At 50.3% G+C, this 20,118-nt stretch overlaps 1 long non-coding RNA gene across 1 annotated transcript; it reads right to left on the bottom strand.

The window, feature by feature from the left end:
* Window positions 1-1,126: 1,126 nt before the first annotated feature.
* LOC138061362 (uncharacterized) lies at window positions 1,127-11,456 on the bottom strand. Its single transcript, XR_011135008.1, has 4 exons — window positions 10,896-11,456; window positions 8,934-9,071; window positions 5,635-5,817; window positions 1,127-3,373 (listed from the first exon to the last, which is right to left on the bottom strand). It is a non-coding gene; the product is annotated as an uncharacterized lncRNA (long non-coding RNA).
* Between the last annotated feature and the right edge of the window lie 8,662 nt (window positions 11,457-20,118).

The raw sequence follows: 20,118 nt of genomic DNA on the forward strand, positions 1-20,118 counted from the left end.
TTACAAATGCATGTGAAAATTGATAATAGGGTGTGGTTGTTGGTGAAGAGAGGTTTTTTTTTTTTTTTTTTTTGGTGTGTCCAGATTTGTACTGGTGGAAACTTACCCGCACAGCGACAAACCCTTTTTTATTTCCCCTATCATATCCTAGAAAATACAGAAATATTAATATCTCTCCCAAAATTTGTGATCTGTAAAATGAAAGAAAATAATGGAAGCCCAACCTCAGTACATTAAAGCAAAAGCAGTAGAAGTGAGGCTCATAATTCACAGGGTCACCTAGAGAGCTGCTGTCCACCAGGAAAGGCCACCGGAGGCCTGTGATTCCCTCCTTTCCAGAGCGTGACAGAGCTGGCTGCTGGGCTCAAGGATGCTGGCCCACTCCGTGTTTGCTCATGTGGTACAAAGCCAGCAGGCCAGTTCATGCTAATTTCAAGTAATGACCAAAAAAAAAGAAAAAGAAAAAAAAAAGAGCTGGCTCAGATGGCACAGAAGACCTTGTCCTACTTTAAAATATGACCTTGGGCAGGGAAGTAGAGATGCACTAAGGCTGGTGGTGCCTACACCTTGCTGCCACTGCAGCAGGAAGGCCTCTGGACCACCCCAAGCAGCCGGGCAGGCCGAGTGAGTCTGATTCTGTTAGAAATACTACACTGCAGCTTTTTAATACCATTAAAAATGAGACTATTTAGACTACTTACCATGGCGTTTGCTTAGTTGGAGGCTGGCTTATGACCAGCTACTAAGATGGCAAAACGTTGGCTATTCAAGCATTTGAGGTGAGACAATTTGCACCCAGCAATATTTTTGGCTTATATGAATATGACCTGGATTCAGGGCTGTAAAGCCCTCTCCCAGCAGTGTGGCGCCTTTGGACAGCCACCACCCTTTGGGGCAACCTCCTGTGCCACCAGGTACAATTCCAGCTGCTCACAACGTGCTACTTTTCTCTCGACAAGCCAGAACTGCAATGTCATTGCTTGTTCCTCTGACTTGGGAGCGCTGTAGTGTTGGGTTACAAGCTGCATTTTGACTTTGTGCCTAATCCCAGAAAATTCTCTTGAATGTTGCCTATAGGAATGTTCCTTAGGGGAACTGCAGCATGCAAAGAAAGTCTCAATTATTTGCACATAGTAAGAACTAGTGATTCTGAAGGACACACAGTCCAGTGGAAGAAGTGAGATCACACGCTTTTGTTGCTTTTTCTTTAAGTTACCTTCATATGGCTATATAAGTTAGCTTGTGATTTAAAGCCCTATGTTACATGCATTGCTGCATTCAAAGCCTGTTGCTCTCTGCTCCAAAGTTGTGTGCAGATGTCAAAAAACAGGCATATAGCATGTACAGCAGTGCCATCCTTGTTGTAAAAAAGAAATCTTGCCTTAAATATGTTGGCTAGAGCGTGGGTAGAGAATATGATGATAGCCCAGATAGTAAATGCTTATTATGATAAATGGAGTCATGTTCCTCAGAGGAAGAAGAAGAAGCAACTCACACAAAAAAAGCTAAGGAAAATGAGACATGACAGGCTGAACTGGCTTGATGAACAGTAAAGATATATAGCTTCCAAAACAGATTTTCAAAATGCACTTTGACTTATTTTTAAAGTTTCTTAATGTTCTCATGAGATCTGTAAGAGGTTCCAAGACAGACTTTACACTGCTTTAAACATATTATTATTTATGTTCCAGCCATAGAGAAAAGGGCTAGAGTATGTGACCCACGCTTAATATGAAAGAATTGCTCAAAATGAAAACTGGCAGAGAAAACTGAGAGCTTTTGTTTCAGAATAATGTCTGTCCCAATGGCATAATTAATTTCCCTTAGAGTAGCTTGTTATTTTTTTGAAGATACTATACTTAGGCAGATTTAACTGTAGAAATACTATATTGTTGTAATTTCTCCAGTGCAATGCAGCTCTAATTACTCACTACTCAGAGCATGAAAAGGAAATAAAAGATGAACAGCAAGTTAATTTTTATTTTTAAAATGAGGAGGAAAGATAAGTTTTAAAAGAGGAAAAAGAGGGCATGGTAACAGACTGCGAGCACTAGTACATTTCATGCAAAGAGCAGCTGCAATAAATCCAGTGTTTCTGGGAGGATGTTGCCAGAGGTGAACTACAGCATGAGAAGAGCACTCAAGATTATTTACAAACAATACAGCAGCATGAAAGCATCTGTACTACCAAATGCAAGAGTTTATGCATTGTACTTCTTTTACCTGGTTTTTGGAGTTGCCCTTAGTTTGGCTATATACACTAGTTTCCACAAATCTCCAAAACTAAGGATGCTGTAACCCCCTACAGAGCTGTTTGGTTTAAGGTTACTGCAGCAGACGTGCGCCCATGACAGGACCTCTCAATCATTCCAGACAACAAACCTGCTTCCATAGTTTGCTATTTCTGTTTCTCTCATATCGCTTCTGTGCATTTGGAGCTCATGTTGTATCCTTTAACTAAGTCAATCATTTTTTTCTCAGGTTATATGAGAACCATTTTTTGCTTTATTTTTCCTTGCCTTTTGAAGGCCTTTTCCTGTAAGGTGCTGAGCACTGTCAACACCTGCAAATTCCTGATGGATCCTGTCGGATGGAGCACTAATGCTCAGTGCAAACAAATGCTTGAGAGCTTTTGATCAATTTGCTTAAGAGCTTGGACTGCTGCCTGCCATTGCAGCTGACACCGAAAGCAAGCGCCTCTGTGCGTTAGTGTGGACCAGTGCAGGGACCTCTGTACAGTCCACACTATGGTGCTGGAGCAAACTTCCCTTACAGGTTGTGCCCCTGCAGCAAACCCCTGGAGTGGAAGAGGCAAATCCAGCAAGTCTCACCCCCAAAAGCTCCCATACATATCACTGGAAAAGGCTTGCAATGATTACAGTCCAGATCGGCTCTGAAGCATCTGTCACACCAGTCGGTGCAGGCTGCTGCTGAGACAGCAATTAAGGAGGGTTATTAGAGCATTGGCCATCTAGGCGTAGTGGGACATTGACGGTTCCCTGCTTCGATGGTAAGTCACGATGTCTGATTGTCAGGAGCTTGGAAATGAGTTGCACTTTGCGCTGGGAATGCCAGACATGCCATGTCACCTTCACATAATGATCATCAAATGCTTATTCATGGAAATCATTTTTTCCTGTCTCTCTCAGCCACACAACCCTTAAAAATGCCTCTGTTGCCAATGGAGCTTTTCCTAGGAGCTTGCACATTTTTTCCCTCTGTTTCTCCTGGTCTCCTTCTGCACTTCGATCCTCAGTGCTGGTGTTGAGGATGTTAGGTTAGATGAAAGTGTAACTGGCTAGCACTTCTCTCACTCCGGGGAGCAGAAAGGGCTGCTTCATCAGGAACAGTCATTGGCTTTATCTGCAGGGAGCTGAAGGAGATTTCATTAGACATTTCAGCCATGATATCAAGATTTAAGACTTTGATTCAAAATTTTATTGTTCTCCATAAATAAGCCTCAGCTGCTACATGACATCAGAAAGCCTAAGGCTGGTATCACACAAACCTCTTTTCCCTCCTCCTCCCTCTAGCACATAGCTCTAGGAAAAATAATTCATTTTAATTAAGTTGAGGAATATCTTTAAACTGAGCATGAAAATTGGAATTTATTATTCCTGATGTACAGGACATCAAGGTTATGGTTCACACTGGAATTTAACTCATTGTTCATCCACATTAACATAGAGCGAAGTAGTAAAAGAGAAACTAAGAGACTACACAAATTTGACATTTAAACCCACTACCAAATCCACATGGTAGTTAATCACTGCACAGAGTATATCGCCTGTGTCTAAAATGTGCAGCAAGCCATACTGGCCACTACAGCCTTCTCTAGCAGTCACCAAACAATGGACCTCCCCCCCTAACTACCCAACAGTGCTCAGAGGTCACCCCCGTTCTCCAGTCCTGCACACCGAGGGTCTACAAATGCTCTGCAATCTGCAGTGGTATCATCTCGACCAGGACCACGGGGTTGAAGGCATTCCTCTAGTTTTCCTCTACCACCTCTCGAATTCAGAGGCATGCAACCAGCACTGCAGTGTGAATTTTTGTATGCCAGCTCCTCTGAATTAGCTGGCACCCATTAGGCTCCAAAGATAACTCCCACTGGGAGGATGGCACAGGTTGGACTGTCAAACTGATAATTGACTTTTGGAACTCATTGCCACAGGGAGCCAGAGGTCAAATGTGTGAATGGATTTTTTTTTAAAAGGCACTCGCTAAATTAATGGGAGGCTAGGATAATCAGTGGTTATTAAACAGTGGCTCCAGATACTAAGCTAGAAGGACCTTTAATCTGATGTTTTTCCAGCCATTCTTATATTCCTGAGATCAATCTTTAGCAGACTGCTCTGCAGCTGACTTTCTGCTGGGTACTCTCACTGGCTGGCAAATGACTGAGTTATTGGCCAGAAATCTTTCCTTGCTCAAAACAGCCCTGAACCTGCCAACACTGCGCTCCTGCGAAAGGCAGGTTCCCTGGGGGAAACTGCTGCACGAAGCTTGTTTATTGAGGTCCTGCAAATAGGTCAAGGATGTAGCCCCCCCCCTCCACACACACACACATGAAGGCAGCTAATTAAATGCAGAAATCCAATAAAAATAAATATGCCACTTTAATATGCTGGTCCAGCTGTTCCCAAAGATAATAGGATGTGAGTCGGTTGCTGTAACTATGGAGGAAATGGCAAAGAAAACCATACTAGACCAGGAAAGAAATAGCATTGACACCTAGTTCTACTCCAACCCATGCTGTAGTACCCTTCAGCCATGCTGGGCTGCTGCTTGGGCTACTCGGAAGCTGTGCCTTTACCTGTTGGGTGACTAGCAGCAGCTCTTCCCTGGCCATTAACTCCCTCTTTCCTTTTTTGCCTTATTGTTTTTGACTTAATACTATCTTAGTAGCATTGACTAATGGAGCTTCTGGAGCTTCCAAGGGGGTTTGCTGTGCAGTAGGATTGATCTTCCCACCACCATCTTGGGTTGGCTTCCACTGGTGTTACTCTGATTTACTCCACCAGCGGTGAGAAATGCCAGGGGCATTGCACACCCCGTCAGCAAACTGCAGCACACCCTGCCACCCTCTGCTTCAACTCTGCTGCACCATGACACAACGGCAAGCTCTTATCTCCCGCAACCCCACACCACCTGGGGAGGGGAGTAGGGAGGCACAGGTTTTATCCGTTACATTGCAAAGCTATACGGAGAAAAATCTCATCAGCTGGGCTTTTGCCAGTTGTTTTGTTCTCTCTGTAAGCAATAAAAATAAATGCAAATGAAAGTAGCAATTGCACTCAGTTCAAGTTACTAGAGCCAAAGGGATAAAATCCTGCCAGTGATCACCTTACACTGAAGGCCAGGTTATACTGTGGAGGGGGGCTGGCTTAAGGAAAATAGTGAAAAAAACCTCAGCATGATGAGGAAGGCAATGCGCAGCAGCAGGGAGCAGAGACGTCCAAAGAAATAACCTCAATGACAGAAGCAAGGTGAGCCGCAGAAGCACGTGCTGCCCCTGTTTGCTAACGTCCACGTTTTGTTGGAGTGACACTAACCACTGCCCCCCACACTGTCTTTTTTTTGGAAACAAGCACAAGTTCTGCAAACCTGCTGTATAGCAAAGTCCCGACGTACCAGACAACAGTCCTAGGCGCCACGCCGTGCCGGCAGCGCAGCGAAGACCCAAGGGGCTCGGATGTTGGCCAGGGGTACGCAGAGGCTGTAAGCCAGGACCAGCCCGAGAGCTCATCAGCAAGGTCCCACGGAAACAACGGTGCTTCTGCCCTGGCAGCGCTTCCAAACGAAGCTTTGGATGCACTAGTTAAAAATAAATAAATAAATAAAATCCCTTAAGAAGGATGCAAACACAAAGATTTCCTGCAGGTAAGGTAAGCGCACAGCTCTTTAATTCTGATTCACAGGCCCACAGGCACAAATCGAAGGCATGCGCCATTGGCGTGTGGCCATCCGCTTTTGGCGTGAGCTCAGCCACGATGCTCCCACACGATGCCAGGGGACCAGAGCTGGTGCTTTTCAGATAAGGGACTAATTATCAAGGTTGGAGCAACGCGACCCATCAGCCAAACAGCATCGGGGAAATAAATCACAGTTTCATTTTGACTCCGGGCTGCAGACAGCCCCTCTAAGACAAAGCTCTGTGCATGCTACCCCGGCCGCCTGGGCGCCGAGGGCCGATGAGGCTGACGCTGTGCACCGGCACATCACCGCTCCGGCACGGCCTCAGCCCCTGCTAGAGGAGCTGCGCAGCCTCTGCCAGCGCCTGGCTCCCTCGCAGGGGCTGCACGCAGGTCTCTGGCGCCGTTTCGCAGTGGGACTCGCGGCAGCAGCGGTGCTGCTGTCACCTGGGGCTGCGCAGTGCCCTTTCGGGGCTCCGCAGCCAGGGAAAAGCAGAAACGCAGCCCCGCAGCACAGGCTGGAGCTGAAAATCCCCTGCGTATTTACCTGCCTCGAGTCAAAGCCAGCTATAGTACAGCGGAAAAAGGTGAAATGATGCTAAAGCCGTTACATCAGCCAAGCTGGGCACATCTGGCGGCCACGGAGGCCGTAGCAGTGGGAGTCACAGCCTCACCCCCCAACCCTTCGCTCTGCTTGTTGCACGTAATGAAAATAAAATAAAGCCATGCTGGACTTTTAAACACAATTAATATAAGCTGCCAATAACCCAACAGTGGAGCCGGGGCTGGCAGCCCTCCTCCGCTGGTGTCTTTCTTACAGCATGAAGCTCATTTACAGCTCTCAAACCAAAGTACCTGAATTCGCCGCTTGCTCACTTTGCCACCAAGGTTAATTCCACCAAATCCAGTAGCAGAGGAAAAAACAAAGCGCGCCACAAGTTTTGGGAGGAAAAAAAAAAAAAGATAAAACAGGATGCCATGAATTCCTCCACAGCAGTTGTCCCCACCGTGGGACACAGAACTGAGCACAGCCCTACCGCAGACAAAAATTAAACACAAAATTGAATGCCATGATTCAATTCTCACCTAACAACAGCTGTAACAAGACCAGGAAATGGAATTCCTTGGCTTAGTTGTCATGACGATACTCTTAAAAATATATTTGCCACAGGACAAACTCTCACTGCTGCCATGTGACTCAAGCGTGCACTTTTCACTTACTAGCGCTCCGGCCCCATCCTGCCCCCAAATTAATACAGCTCGCACTTTCTTCCAGCTCTGTTCCAAGACCTAAAGATTATCCTCATCTGCTGACCGAGAAGGCAGTAGCCACAAATGTGGCATTTTGTGACGCAGGTATTATAATTAGTTTTTGAAAATAGCTCTACATTGGAACCGTCTCAAACTATATCATTTGTGTGTGGGGGTGTGTGTGTGTGTAAAATGGGCTAATCGCAAGATTGTCACATTGTATTTCTCTCTACTTACATTTTTTTCATTGCTAAACAGTCAGAAGCATTAATGTTCATGGCAGAAAAATGAAATGCAAATGCTATCAATCCCCCCTCCGGAAAAAAAAAAAAGAAGCACCCTACTGTGTCCTTTTTTCTCCCAGTACCACCACGTCTGTGCTGGTCTCAAGGACTAGCCTTCTGGATGAAAACGCAGCACATCCTTAGGATATAAAGCTGTTATTAGAGTAAGATGATACTTTTGGCTGCATTCTTAAAACTCACATAACATCATATGCAGTCGTGTTTAAAAAAAAAAAAAAAGAGAGGGAGGGTTCAAAAAAGAAAAACCCCAACTTGGGTATATCGACTATCCAGTGTCATCTTCGTTTTACAGAAGTTTAGCAGTTAACTGGACGCTGAAAGCAGGGGATCGCGACATGTTTTCATCCACGAAATGACCTTCATAGTAAATACATTACTAATGTCTATCCCAAAATATTGAACCAGAAACTAGGGAAAGGAAGGCAGTAAACGATTCGTTTAACGAGCGTCTGAGTGACGGCGAAGCCCGGCGGCGCCGCGCTGCGTCCCCGGCGCCCCGCTGACGCGTGAAGAGGTCGCCTGGCCCGGGGTTTGGGTTGGCTGTCGTGCGCGCCTGCGATCGTAATGCCAGCCGCTGTTACACACCAGTAACAGTGAAAAAAATTCTAATAAAATGAGACAGCGAGTTTAGAAAATTTAATTAAAACTTAGCTAAAACTAGTCAGAACGTGACAGACGAAGGCAACAGGTACCCACCGGCGCCGTCTAACAAACAGCCCCGACCGCGGCGAGGGAGCGGCGGCGGCCCCGGCGCGCACCCCCATCGCACGCGGAAAGGCCGAGGAAGCGAGGACACCCAGGTTACAACCAGCCTCGTAAACTGCGCTGGGGCAGGAGTCAACCGGCTCTTGGCTACTACAGGTGAGCTGAGGGGGGCGGCACGCTCACCCTGGCCGGCGGGGGCCCCTCTCGCCGCGAGGCGCTGACTGCCCGCGGCGGCGTCTCCCGCTCAGCCCTGCGATCGTTTCCGCAGCCCCGAGCGGCCTACGCAAGTATTTGGCTAACGCCAAATCACTTCTTCCTTTTTATTATTTTTAACATTAATTTCTTTACAGGCCTTACCCCCCCCCATCCCCTCACCAACTAAACCTCTTTTGCACCCATTTTTGTCTTTTTTTTTTTTTTTAAACAGCCGGCGTCCCTCCTGCCCGAGCGCCGCGGGCCGCTTGGGGCCGTCGGCGCCGGCTCCGGGCGGTCGGGGTGCTCAGCGATGGACTCGTCCCTGTCCCCCCCCCTCCGCCTCCCCGTCCCGCTCGCTCGCAAGCCGTCGGCAGTCCCACGGCGAAGGGGGGGACCGAGCCCCCCGCCCCGGGCCGGTCCCCGCAGCGGAGATTCAGACACGTGCCGAGCTTGTGAACGGCTGCCGACAGCCCAGCTGCTGTCTGCGCCGCGCTGCATCACGCAGCTCTTGCAGAGCGGGGATATAGCGCACCGAAGTCACAGAAATCCCCACGTTTCCTACCTTGAAACCCAGAGCCGCTACCTCGAAAAGCCGCGCCGCTGCCGGGCGGCTCTTCGCTTCGCGGCCGCCCGCCGAGGAAAGGAGCAGCTACCGAAGCCTTGGCCCCTCAGAGAGTCAGAGAAGGTCGCCTAAAACAGACTGAAAGTTCAAAAAAAAAATTAACCTGGGACAACAACGACGATAACGAAGAGCTAGAAAAAAGTAATTTTGCCGTTTTTCTTAATGACTTGGAATGGCCTAGAGGGAAAACAACGGCACGTGACGGCGCGGTGTCGCGTCCAGCGAGGGGGCTCTGCCGCTTCGGCTTTCTCCCACCTCTTTTGTTTCCGTGCTATAAACGAGCTGCAGTCGGAGACCAGAGCGCTTGATTCGGGATTAACCGGGACAGAGTTAATCTGGGAACGCTTTGACCAGAAAAGATATTTCTCCCAGAACTATCGCTTTTGGATGAGCACGAGTGACGCTGGACGAGCAGGGCCCGAGGGGAGCTGCTGGAGCAGGGGACTGTCACCAGAGACGAGACCGGCCCGGGGCGCCGCTGCCGCGCGCGGGGACGGACCCGGGCACGCTCGCGACCACGGCTGCTTCGGCGACGCCGCCGGACCCGCGTCGGGGCCGGTCGGGGCCGGCGCTCCGGCCGCTCACGGGAAACAAGGCGCGAGCCCGCGTCCCGCCGGCCGCCCGAGGCCGCCGCTGCCGGCGCAGAGAGGTGGGCGCCCGACGGCGCGACGCGAGCGACTCGTCGCAGAGCCGGCTGCCTCGGCAGGGCTAAACTACCGTGCGTGTGGGAATCGAAGGTTTTACAGGAGAAGTTATTACTGCCAGTGTTTTCTGGAGAAACTAACCCCCCCCGGCGTGTATTTCAAGGCAGCAGTTTGGACAGGAGCATGATAACGTCATAAGCTGTAAGAGGAAAACTTGAGCCATTTAAAAATAGCCGGGGGGAAACGAGAGTTAAGTGCTACTATCTCTCCCTTCTTAGTTATTTGCTATCTTAAATGATATGTGTGTATGTGTTTGTAAATATATTTCTTTATATATCTATTGTTTGGATGGATTTTACAAGTGGAAGAGCGCGCAGTGTTGCCGTACTAAAGAATTAAAAATAAATAAATAAAAAGCCTGTGGCTGTTTACAAGCAGCAGCCGGTGCACACGGGTTGTAACCGGGCTGCTACGGCCGATTAAGAGGGACACGAGGCAGCCCAAGGCCAGCCCGCAGGACGGCCGCGCGGGGACGGCAGGGTTTTCTAACGCGGGTGGAGCGCGGTCGCAGCGGGACCACCAGCGTCCCGTGAAGCTCTCTGCCAATAGCCTCATCATCATCATCACCACTTACTGGCAAAGTAGTATTTTGCACAGAGCCTCACACTCCTTAGGAATTAATTTCTATTAATTATCTTAGTTACCTGGGAGCATCCAGGACAGCTTTTTCTCAACTACTTTCTAGGGTTCAATTCAAAGCTTGGGTCAAGTTAATGGAAAAGCTCCTGCAGACCCTAAAAGATGCTGGAACAGGACCTAAAAACCAGGCGGCATCTTTAACCAAACCAGTGCGCTGAGCACTTGCCATCGTTTCCCTTGTCTAAACACACCTAGCAACTCAGGGCAGGCTGGGTTTTGTGGGTGGGATACCCTTGCACCGCCGTTGCGGGCGAGATGCCTCTACGCACAACGTGCATGCGGATGGTAGCTCCCCACCCTGAGTAAGTGGCCCCAGGCAGCTCTGCGCGGTCGCTTTTAAATGTTTTGTATGAACCCTGCCGTCCTCTACTGCTTCAGGTCCCAGCGGGGAAGAACACAAGAACTTGCTCTCCTGCTCACAGATGGATGACTCCTTGCTGTAAGGCGCCTGCCCACAGTTTTAAAACTCTGAGTCTCTTACTTGGCTCAGATTAGGAAGAATTGCAGGTCAGACCTAGTTTAAGTGTCAAAGGATACATATCTGTAAATGAAAAATTACCTTTCTTTGAGCAAGGAGAGTGAGGAGATGTCCACATGGGTATTTATCCTCAGCATAACAGAAAGCAGCTTGCACTTTGCCAAAAAGTAGAAAAGTTCGTACGTTGTAGCGAACGTTCAGTCTACAGGGAAGACAGCATTAAAATCAAACCTTGTTTCTTCTTCTTTCATCTGCTTTAGGTGTCCACCTTGGCATGAGATGAATGAGGTTCTCCACAGGGGCAAATTGCCACTGCTCTGACTTCCCCCGATGTGTCTGTGGCTCGTGGGTGACATGTCCTCTGCTCGTCCCTAAGCCACAAAATCCATAGCAGGGTCATGAATCTCGCTGTCCTCGGCCCCCCCACTCAAAGTCTTGGTCATCAGGTTTCTGCAAGCGCAGACCTGGTCCCACTCCTTGTCCTCCAGCAGCCTCAACCCAGCGTGTGACGATTCGCCCAGCACTGACAGCCGCCGACGCGCTGAGGGCTGGATTCCTGCATCTGGGTCTGCTCCTGCAAGGGCGGCGAGAGCGACCACCGCCACGGACACCCACCAGCTAGGGCTAGGGGCAAAACCGACGGCCTTGCTAGCTACATCGGCTTTCCTAACAACAATAAAAAAAAAACGAAGCCATGAAAAATGATGCACGTGAAACGTTCAGGTTTTCACTACAATTGTTTTCACTCCAATTGTTTTCACTAAGATGCTATATGGGAAGCATCCTCGACCCGTCCGAGCGCTGTCAGAGAACTCGGAAATGGAAAAGCCCTATTTGGCGGCAGGTCAGAGAGGAGCCTGGTTAGCCCGGCTCCCTGCGGCAGCCGGACTGCTCTGCACGCCGACACGTCACAAGAAGCTCGCGCACGCTGTCAGGAGACACGAATGGGAGTCTAAAATATATTTGAGCAGCTTTCCAGGAAGAATTTTTCCTCCTTTTTAAAAAATACGATTATGATTCACTGTTGAGACCTTAGCCCAACATTTTCACTGCAAGTCACTAAGCGGGCTGGAAGCTGATGCATGGGAGCACCTGGCTGACACAGAGAGCGGCAAAGTCATTTCACCCTTCACTGAACTCTTGCCACTTTCCAAGGTTTGTCCCTCAAAAGCCTGGCTTTGCAACGGGGCCGTCGCAGTGCATGCTGCAGGGACAACACTGAGCCGGGCGTCCTCTGAGGATGGGGAGGGCCATCACCCGTGGACGGGCCAGCTGCGCGGGCGTCCTGTACCGCCCCTGTTTGTTAGAAATCTGTCCTGGAGGGTTTAAAAAGAGGGTCTTTGCTAGAGCAGCTCCCCGGGTGTTTCCATGGCACAACACCCCCCTCGCTAGCAAACGGTCCCTGGGGAGCGTGAGTTATTTTAGCAGCTACATCACTTCTGACAAGGCCGCCACCATCTGCTCTACCCTCTAATTACAAATGCAGGAAACATAATTCACAATCAAATCACATAAAAAAAAGGGAAGGAAAATGAGCAATTAAAATGCACATTTAAGCCCAGCAAATCGACCTTGCCCTCCTAGCCGCAGCACATCCGCTACTGCTCTCGCCCGGCACAGGCGGGTCAGATCCAGGCCCGACCACCGGCGGTCGGAGCTGCTGCTTTCGCCGGGCTGGGTCCGTCTCACCGGCCAGGGACGCTCTCCAGCCCCAGCCTGCTGCTGACCGTCAGGATACGTTTTTCCGAGTGAGCCATTTACCTTTCCACTGCAGGACCGTATCTCTGTTACTTCCTGTTCCCTGCCTCTCTCCTAGGGAACTTGTGGCTCACAAAGCAGCAAAAACTAGAGCCTTTCGGGGAATAATCAGGGAACGACGGTGGTGCATCTGCCAGAGAACACCCCAGGCGGCTTTCATCTTTGGCGCGACATCGCTGCGCTTGGTGACGCCGTCGCCAGCTCTGTAACGTCCACGGAGCTAACGTGCGTTGACATTCAGGCATCGTTTATACTCTGTACACGGCTCAAGCCTGCACAATTTCTCGCGTGTTCGTAATTCGAAGTCTCCTCTAGAAGACTCCGAGGCCGGTCGGAGTCAGCACCCATCAGCGGCCCCGAGCCCGGGGATGGCGCTCAGCTCTGCCCCTCTTGCACCTTTGCGCGGCGGCGCTGCAGTCTCCGCCGCTCTTCCTTCCCTCCAGCCCCGGCCCCGAGCCTGGCAAAGTCTCTCTCCCTCCTCCTCGCCGTCCTCAACTCCGGCGGTGGGGCCCAGGGAACGGCCCGCGGCAAGGTCCCGGCACCCCGGCACTGCAGCCTCACGCACGCACAGATGCACCCTACACATACATGTTGCAATTTTTTTTGGCCTTAAAAACACGTTATCCGCTGTTAGCGATGGTTAAGCGCTCACAGTTAAGCCTTAGCCTAACTGCTCAGTATTGGCACTTGGCCCCAGGCAGCCAAAACCGAACTTCAAAATCTTCCAGACCTTCCCAGGTGTTTTCAGGAGGGAGGCGAAGGGACCAGGATGGACACGCTGCGGTCCGGCCAGCCCCGCGCGGACGGGTGAGCCCTGCCGCCTGCTGTGGGACTGAGCGGTTTCAGGGGGTTCGTTCCAGCTCGTCTCTCTGCAGAGTAAAACGCAAGTGACGGGGGGGGGGGGGTCTCGTAGACCCAGCTTGGCGGGGGGGTGGGTTCCTGGCTAGATCACATTGCTAAATAATTTCTTATTATCCCTTTAAAAATTCCCATTTAAGGCCTACTCGAGGAACTGTCTCCCCCTGCCTGCCTTTCAAAGCTGTCCCACAAGCTCCTCATCAGCAGGGCGAGCACAACGCACTGATATTGCTTCGGAAATGCTTCAAGGTTCGCAGCAGTTTTACAACGCCTTGCAGCAAAGCAGCAGATGGGATTCTGGGTTAATCAATACACTAAGCAGAGCCAAGGGTACAATCACAGATCTGAATTAGAACAAGAAACAGTAAATCAAAAGAATACAGAAGTACTACGAGTCCTGCGACGCAAGAAGATCTGTAACTTGTCCTGCACTCTTTGCAAGTCCTGACCATGAACTCAGTGCATTAAAAAAGGGGCCGTTTCTCCTCCTGCACCAGACACCTGGCGGGGCTTCACGGAGCAGCTCCACAGCCTCCTCCTTCGCCAAGCAGCAATCGCCATCGGACATGCCACGGGCTGTGACAACTGGCAGCCCTCAAGTGTTTTGGCTCAGAGCCATGACAAGGTCTCAACAAAAAGCCGCGGGTCACATCATCACTGCTGGCAGAGAGGACCCGGTGGCCAGGAGAGAGACTGCACCATTAATGGCTAGGTGACCTGCTTGCAAAGCGTGTGACACCAGCTGCACGTGTTGGAGATGGGGCAAAGGGCTGCTCCTGGCTGGCCCCAGCTGCTTGCACGGTGCAGGGGGACCTGCGAGCCTCCAGTCCTCTCTCATTTACAGGTACAAGCTCCTTACTCAGAAGCTGGAGAGACGTCATGCCACATCTTGCCTTTACTCTGAAGAACCAAAAAGGTCCCAGACAGGGGCGACGGGAGCTGTTCCTCCCCTTTTCAGAACTTGCACCCAAGACCAGTTACATCAGGAGTCAACACCCATCACCTCTTATCTCACGAGAAAAGGGTTTTTTTTAACCACTTGGAGGTTATAAAAACTGAGTAGAAGACATGCAACAAGTTATAAATTCAAAGGAGACATTTCTAAGTGCGAAACTGCAGCTGAACTGTAGCTATGGTTATTATATGGAAACAGACATAAAACTATAACGTGGATCAACACATTTTATCACAGACATTCAATGAAATACTGAGTCCATGCAGCTTAATTATTATCTTACTACAGCTCTGACAGATCTATCATAATTTCAGCTTAATCTGGGGTTTTATTACATAGTTATTTTAATCTCACTTTGATAATGGGACTCCAAGCAGTGATAAAATAAATATCAAGTTTAGATATACCAATGGTGAATGATGTTAGAAGCACCTAAAGCAGAAACAGAATCCGACTAACTCCTTTATTTTTGCTCTATTTTACTTATACTCTGTAGAAAACCATCAAGAGAGCCTTTATGATGCATTATATGAGGGATTGAAGGGGTGGCTAGGATGAGTGTTTAATTGGATGTTCCTCTTTCTTTCCTTATTATTTACCTTTATGAGCATTTCTCACCCATCATCAGTTTGCAAGCCAGAAGAGACCATTAGATCATCTCTTCTGAACCCATCACTGAATACTGGGCGTTACCCTGCTTTTACATACTCATAGACGTATTTTGCTAAGGCAAAGCACTTGCTCAGGTAGGAGGACATCAGAAGATCCCTCTCCCCTCATTTTATCCATAACCACTGAAGTAAGGTGGTTGCTTCAGTGGTTATGGATTAGATAAAAATGAGGACGTTTTTATCTAATTTTTTATCTAATGCTCATGGGAACATAACTTTCACCAAAGATATGAGAGCAACAGCACAGGAGCCCAAACCTGCCCGCTGTGCTCAGAGCCGACCGCAGGCCGGGGCAGCACAAGGCTGCCAGCACACCAGCATCAGCCTGGTCCTGGCGGGGTGGCCGCAGGATGGACGAGCTGGCCAGGCTCTTCCCGACCGCCACACAGTGAGCAGAGCCTTTCACGTGGCTTTCTGGCGCAGTGATCTCTTTCGACGCTTCCTCGAGTCTCCCTGGTTACGTTGTACGCGTTGTCTTGCCATAAGGTTTTTGGAGAGGGAACTGCTGCTTAGATTAAGGGGATCTCTGAGAACGACGCTGTCACTGTAGGACCGCAGTCTTTGCCCTGTTGGTATTTTTAGACATTGTTTGATGGGTGCTTTGCAGCTCCAATTGCTCAGTAAGGAACTAAGGAGAGCATTAGAAACAATTTCGTGCTTTAAAGCACAAAGTTACATCTCATGCGCCAAAGGATGTAAAGCATATATTCAAGTGCTACCCTGAATCAGAATATTTGCCTAAGAGGGGACCTAAATGTCCTAAATCTTTGGGACAAACTTTAAAACCATAAGGAGGAAATGCCATACGCAACCACTTTCAGAAGAACCAGGACAAGGCTGCTCCCTCCAGCACGCCCAGCAACGCACCAGCGGTAACGAAAGCGTTCGCGGCCACGGGCTCAGTCATTGACAGCCGTCACACAAAAGCCACCCCGCGCACAGCACAGTCACAGCCCACCTTTTCACTGCCCCCAAGCGCAACGCTGGAGGCAGCTTGGAGGAAATCAGCACCATGCGCTACACGTGTGGCCACCTCCTTCCCCTACCCTGCAGCTCCTGCCGAAACACCCTGGAAGACATCCCTAGCAAAGAAAGGGAGGACGCTTGCCCAGGCCACACAGACGCACCTCCTAGCAGTCCGCTGCTGTGCAAAAAACCTTGTGCCACAACATAGCCTGGCTCTCTGGTTTTCTTTCTTCCCTCCCCCCTTTTGGGCATCCCGCCATTCAGCCGGCGAGTAGACATTACCCGCGGTCCTGGAAAGCGATCCTCCCATGCGGCACAAGGGGATCGCAGTGGGGCGGTCCCTTAGGCACATCAGCCACAAGTCCTGGTAACTCTTACGTTTCTTTGATTTGCCGGGGAATTTTAACTCTCCCCATGCGGTGGCACTTCTCCGAGCAAGGGTTCAAGAGCCAGCTGGGCTGGGCACGTGTATGCCCAGGAGCGCCGCAGGGATCGGAGGCCTCAGGTTAATCTAGTCGCTAATGGTAGTTGCGTTATATTAGATGAACGCGCATAACGAGGCACGCAGGAGCTGTGCTTTGGCAGTAGATGAGCAGAGCCGCCTGGCCCGGTCTGCACCGTCCTCTAGTGGCCACCAGCCCCCATTTACTGGCCCAGGTCTCACCCAACGAGGCTGGCGAGGGGCTGCCCCAGGCAGCTCAGGGTCAAACCTGGCCACAGTGCCTCAGTTTCAGCCCAGTGCCGCTCCACCCTTGCCTTCCCCATCGTACCGCACCCTCTCTGCACCAGGACCCCCCTTGCCTCCTCCTCGCCCCGCTTGAGATGGGTGCAGGCCCATCACTGCATCAGCGACTGCTACAGCAACTTGTGCTAGCCATCAGCCAGGCTCTGGTTTCATCCTTCGCCCCGAAAGCGGAGTTGGGAGAGGGCAGTTACCGCTATTTCTCTCATCCTTTCAAAAGCCAAGTGCCATCCCCCTCCCAGAAGGCAGCCCGCCCTGCACGAAGCAGGAAAGGGGTGCTCAGGTTTCAGGGGCAGCCAGAACGGGAAAGGCTGCCCGACGGGAACGCTCTGGGCGTTGCAATGTGATGGACACAACCCAGCAGGCTCCAGAGGAGGCACGCTGCCCTCCAGGAACTTCATACTGGTCCCCAATGCTTCTGGCTCGCTTCAGGTTACACCAGCGATTCAGACCGTGAGGCCCAAAGACCCCAGGCATAAACTGCCAAAAACAGCAAGCTCCCTCATGAGATGGAGCTGGGGGTCCAGCCTCCCACTCTGGCACGGAGCATGGAGAGGAATTTTGCTGGGAAAACAGTCTCTGCTGCTGAATATGAAATAAGGAAGAAGTTTTACGTAAATCAGGCCATAAATCTCCTGATAAGCTGAAAGGAAATGAAAGTTCCCTTCAGCACTCATATCCAGCTCCTCGAAGATAACAGGAGCTCATTCACTAATTACCTTTGAGAAACTGAGCCCTCAGCCAAAAATGGCCCAGAGGAGGCATTTTAGCCAGGCAGGATGCTTTGGAAGTCCTCTTAACAACAAAAAGCTTCACAGGAGAGGGCTGTATTTCTGGAAGGAGCTACACACTATTGCTTTAGACATGATGTACCGAGCACAGGAGGCCAAGCACTGGCACAGGCTGCAAAGCAGAGGATTTGTCAGTGGATCCGTTCCAGCTCCCCTTGGCTTCGCTGAGGCTCGGAGCAATCCCATGGAGCGCATTCGGCTTTTGAGTGGTCGGACACCTTTCAGGCACACATCACACACCTTCGCTGCAGGCCAGCCCACAGATCCAGCCAAACAGAGTTAATTGGAGCTGCTCCGCTAAGCTCCCCGTTAGAGCCCCGTGGCACACGCTGTGCAAGCGGCCAGCGGTAACAAGCCCTGTGCAGACATCTGTCCCCGCGGCCGTCCGCCCACAGCTCCCAGGGCTCGCACGGCAGCGGGGTTTCGCTTTCCGCCTGTACCCCTGTTTGGGAAGGTTCCTGCAATAGCATCGTCCCCTCAGGGCTGAGCACTGCGGGGAAAGGAGGGGGGGCTTCTCCTTGTCTCCTGATCTGGACATGTGGTTAGAGTGTCCGGGGAAGCCCCTCGCCCCGGCCTCCCCCAGTGAATCTGCCCATGTAACTCAGCAGCAAACTTCACCTGTGTCACCAGCGTGGTGCCTGAGGCCTCCCTCAGCACTCGCTCGTGGTAAGGGCCATCGCCCAGGTCTCAGGTGGACCTTAGCTTGGAAGCGTCACGCACTGGCAAAGAGACCTTTGCCCCATCCAGAAGAGGGGACCAAAGACCTTCCACTTGGGAACTGCAGTTGCTCATCATCATGCCTCTGTTTCCAGTATCACAGCACGTGGTGTTGCCTATCTCCAGCTGAGAGGACTCACTCTCCCATCCCAAAAGAACTGATTTGGGCAAAAGACGTGTGGCGACTCATTCGTTGCTAGCTCAGAGCTGCTTTTTCCCAATAGCAGCACAAGAATCCACCTTGCCACCACCCACCTAAATATTTGATAAAAGTCAAATGCAACTACCCGAGATTGATGCTTCTCCTCACATAAGCACTCCAGCACGCTATCCTGGATAACGTGTAGTGTTATTAAAGCATCAATTATCTTTAGCATGAGCGGAGCTACATTAGCAGGACTGCAGTCTGTTCATTTTGATAAGGTTTGCTCTGTTCGTTTATCAACAAAATGGGGATGCCAGCAGGCCAAGAAGCCTTCAGCTTTTAACTCAGGATGCAGTTGACGCTCACAGCTTCTGCGTGCGCATCATCCACAAGAGCATCCTGGTTGCCGGGTTTATTTCTTAGGCTGGGAGGAAGGCTGGCACTACAGCCCACAAAGAGCTAGTGCTCATCTTTGGCAGGCACCCTCCAGCTATAAAACAGAGAATGAGTAATCGCACTTGTTCCCCGGGCCCCAGCAGTGTGCTTATGCCTGACCGATAGCACTCCAGAAACCCAAGCAAGGTGGCCAGAGACCTCAGCCTTGCTTCTAAGTAGCTGATGTTCCCAAACAGCTCAATCTTTACTACTCTCCTGTGCATGTGGGATACTTGTGTAGAAAATTACAGGAAAGCAAGGCAGTTACCTCTGAAGCTGGCCGTAAACTAGTGCAGCTGGAGGTGCCTTTAACCAGCTCTGAACAGAAGTTTCCATCTGCAGTTTCTCCCTTTTGGCTCTGCCCAGGGCTCCAGTTCTCTCTCCTTTCACTGATGCTGGCACAGCTCACAAACAGGGCTGAGAACCTCTGCAGAAAAGCAATGCCTTTTATTAACAGACCTAAAATTTCCTTCATAAACTACACTAAGATAGACTCTTGGCTCATTAATACCAGTAAATCTCCCAGACCATTGGGCTTCAGTTAATGAATACTGACTATGATAGTGCTGGAAAAGGCTGGTGTCGGTTGAACTGATATCCTGTGGTCCTTCTTTGGGCAGGGTTTAAATTACCCAAGATCGCATTTGCTTTTCAAAACTAGGCAGTGGAAAACACAGTGGTTACGGCTTCACTGCAGCTTTCACTACCCTAGTGCTGGAAAACAGTCTTAATGCTAATAGCAACTGATTAAAAAGGCCAAGCATTTCTTACTGGTTTATTTTTGAGCACTTGGAGCCTGTGGTTGGGGCCCTTTTGGAGCTCAGACAGGATTCACCAGTTCTCACTGTCCAGCTCCTGCACACTGGACAGCCTCTAAGCCTCAGCACAGATGCAATTCAGAGGAGCAGAGCTAGACCCCCAGGTGGTTATGAAGAGAGGCAGGGGATGCCTGTTGGACAATTCCTAGCTCAGCTGAGATGCCCGAACGTATGCCGTGAATGTGAGTTTTTTTTGCACGCACAAGTCTAGTTTCTTGGAGGACCATCTGGAGCTTGCAATCAAGCGTACTTACGCCCAGACATGCTGGAAGAGGACAAGCACTAACACTGACTCTGCCCTAGAGCAGGGATCCCTTTCCTCGGAGTAAGCCTGCCCCAGCCTCCAGCCGGCACTTGCACTTTTCCCTCTATTTCTGGATTTAAACATACACCTCCCTCTACTGCCCAATGAATAAAGTAAAAATTTAAGCTGATTAACACACACACA

This window comes from Struthio camelus, chromosome 17 (assembly GCF_040807025.1).
Source record: "Struthio camelus isolate bStrCam1 chromosome 17, bStrCam1.hap1, whole genome shotgun sequence".
Taxonomy (NCBI): Eukaryota; Metazoa; Chordata; class Aves; order Struthioniformes; family Struthionidae; genus Struthio; species Struthio camelus.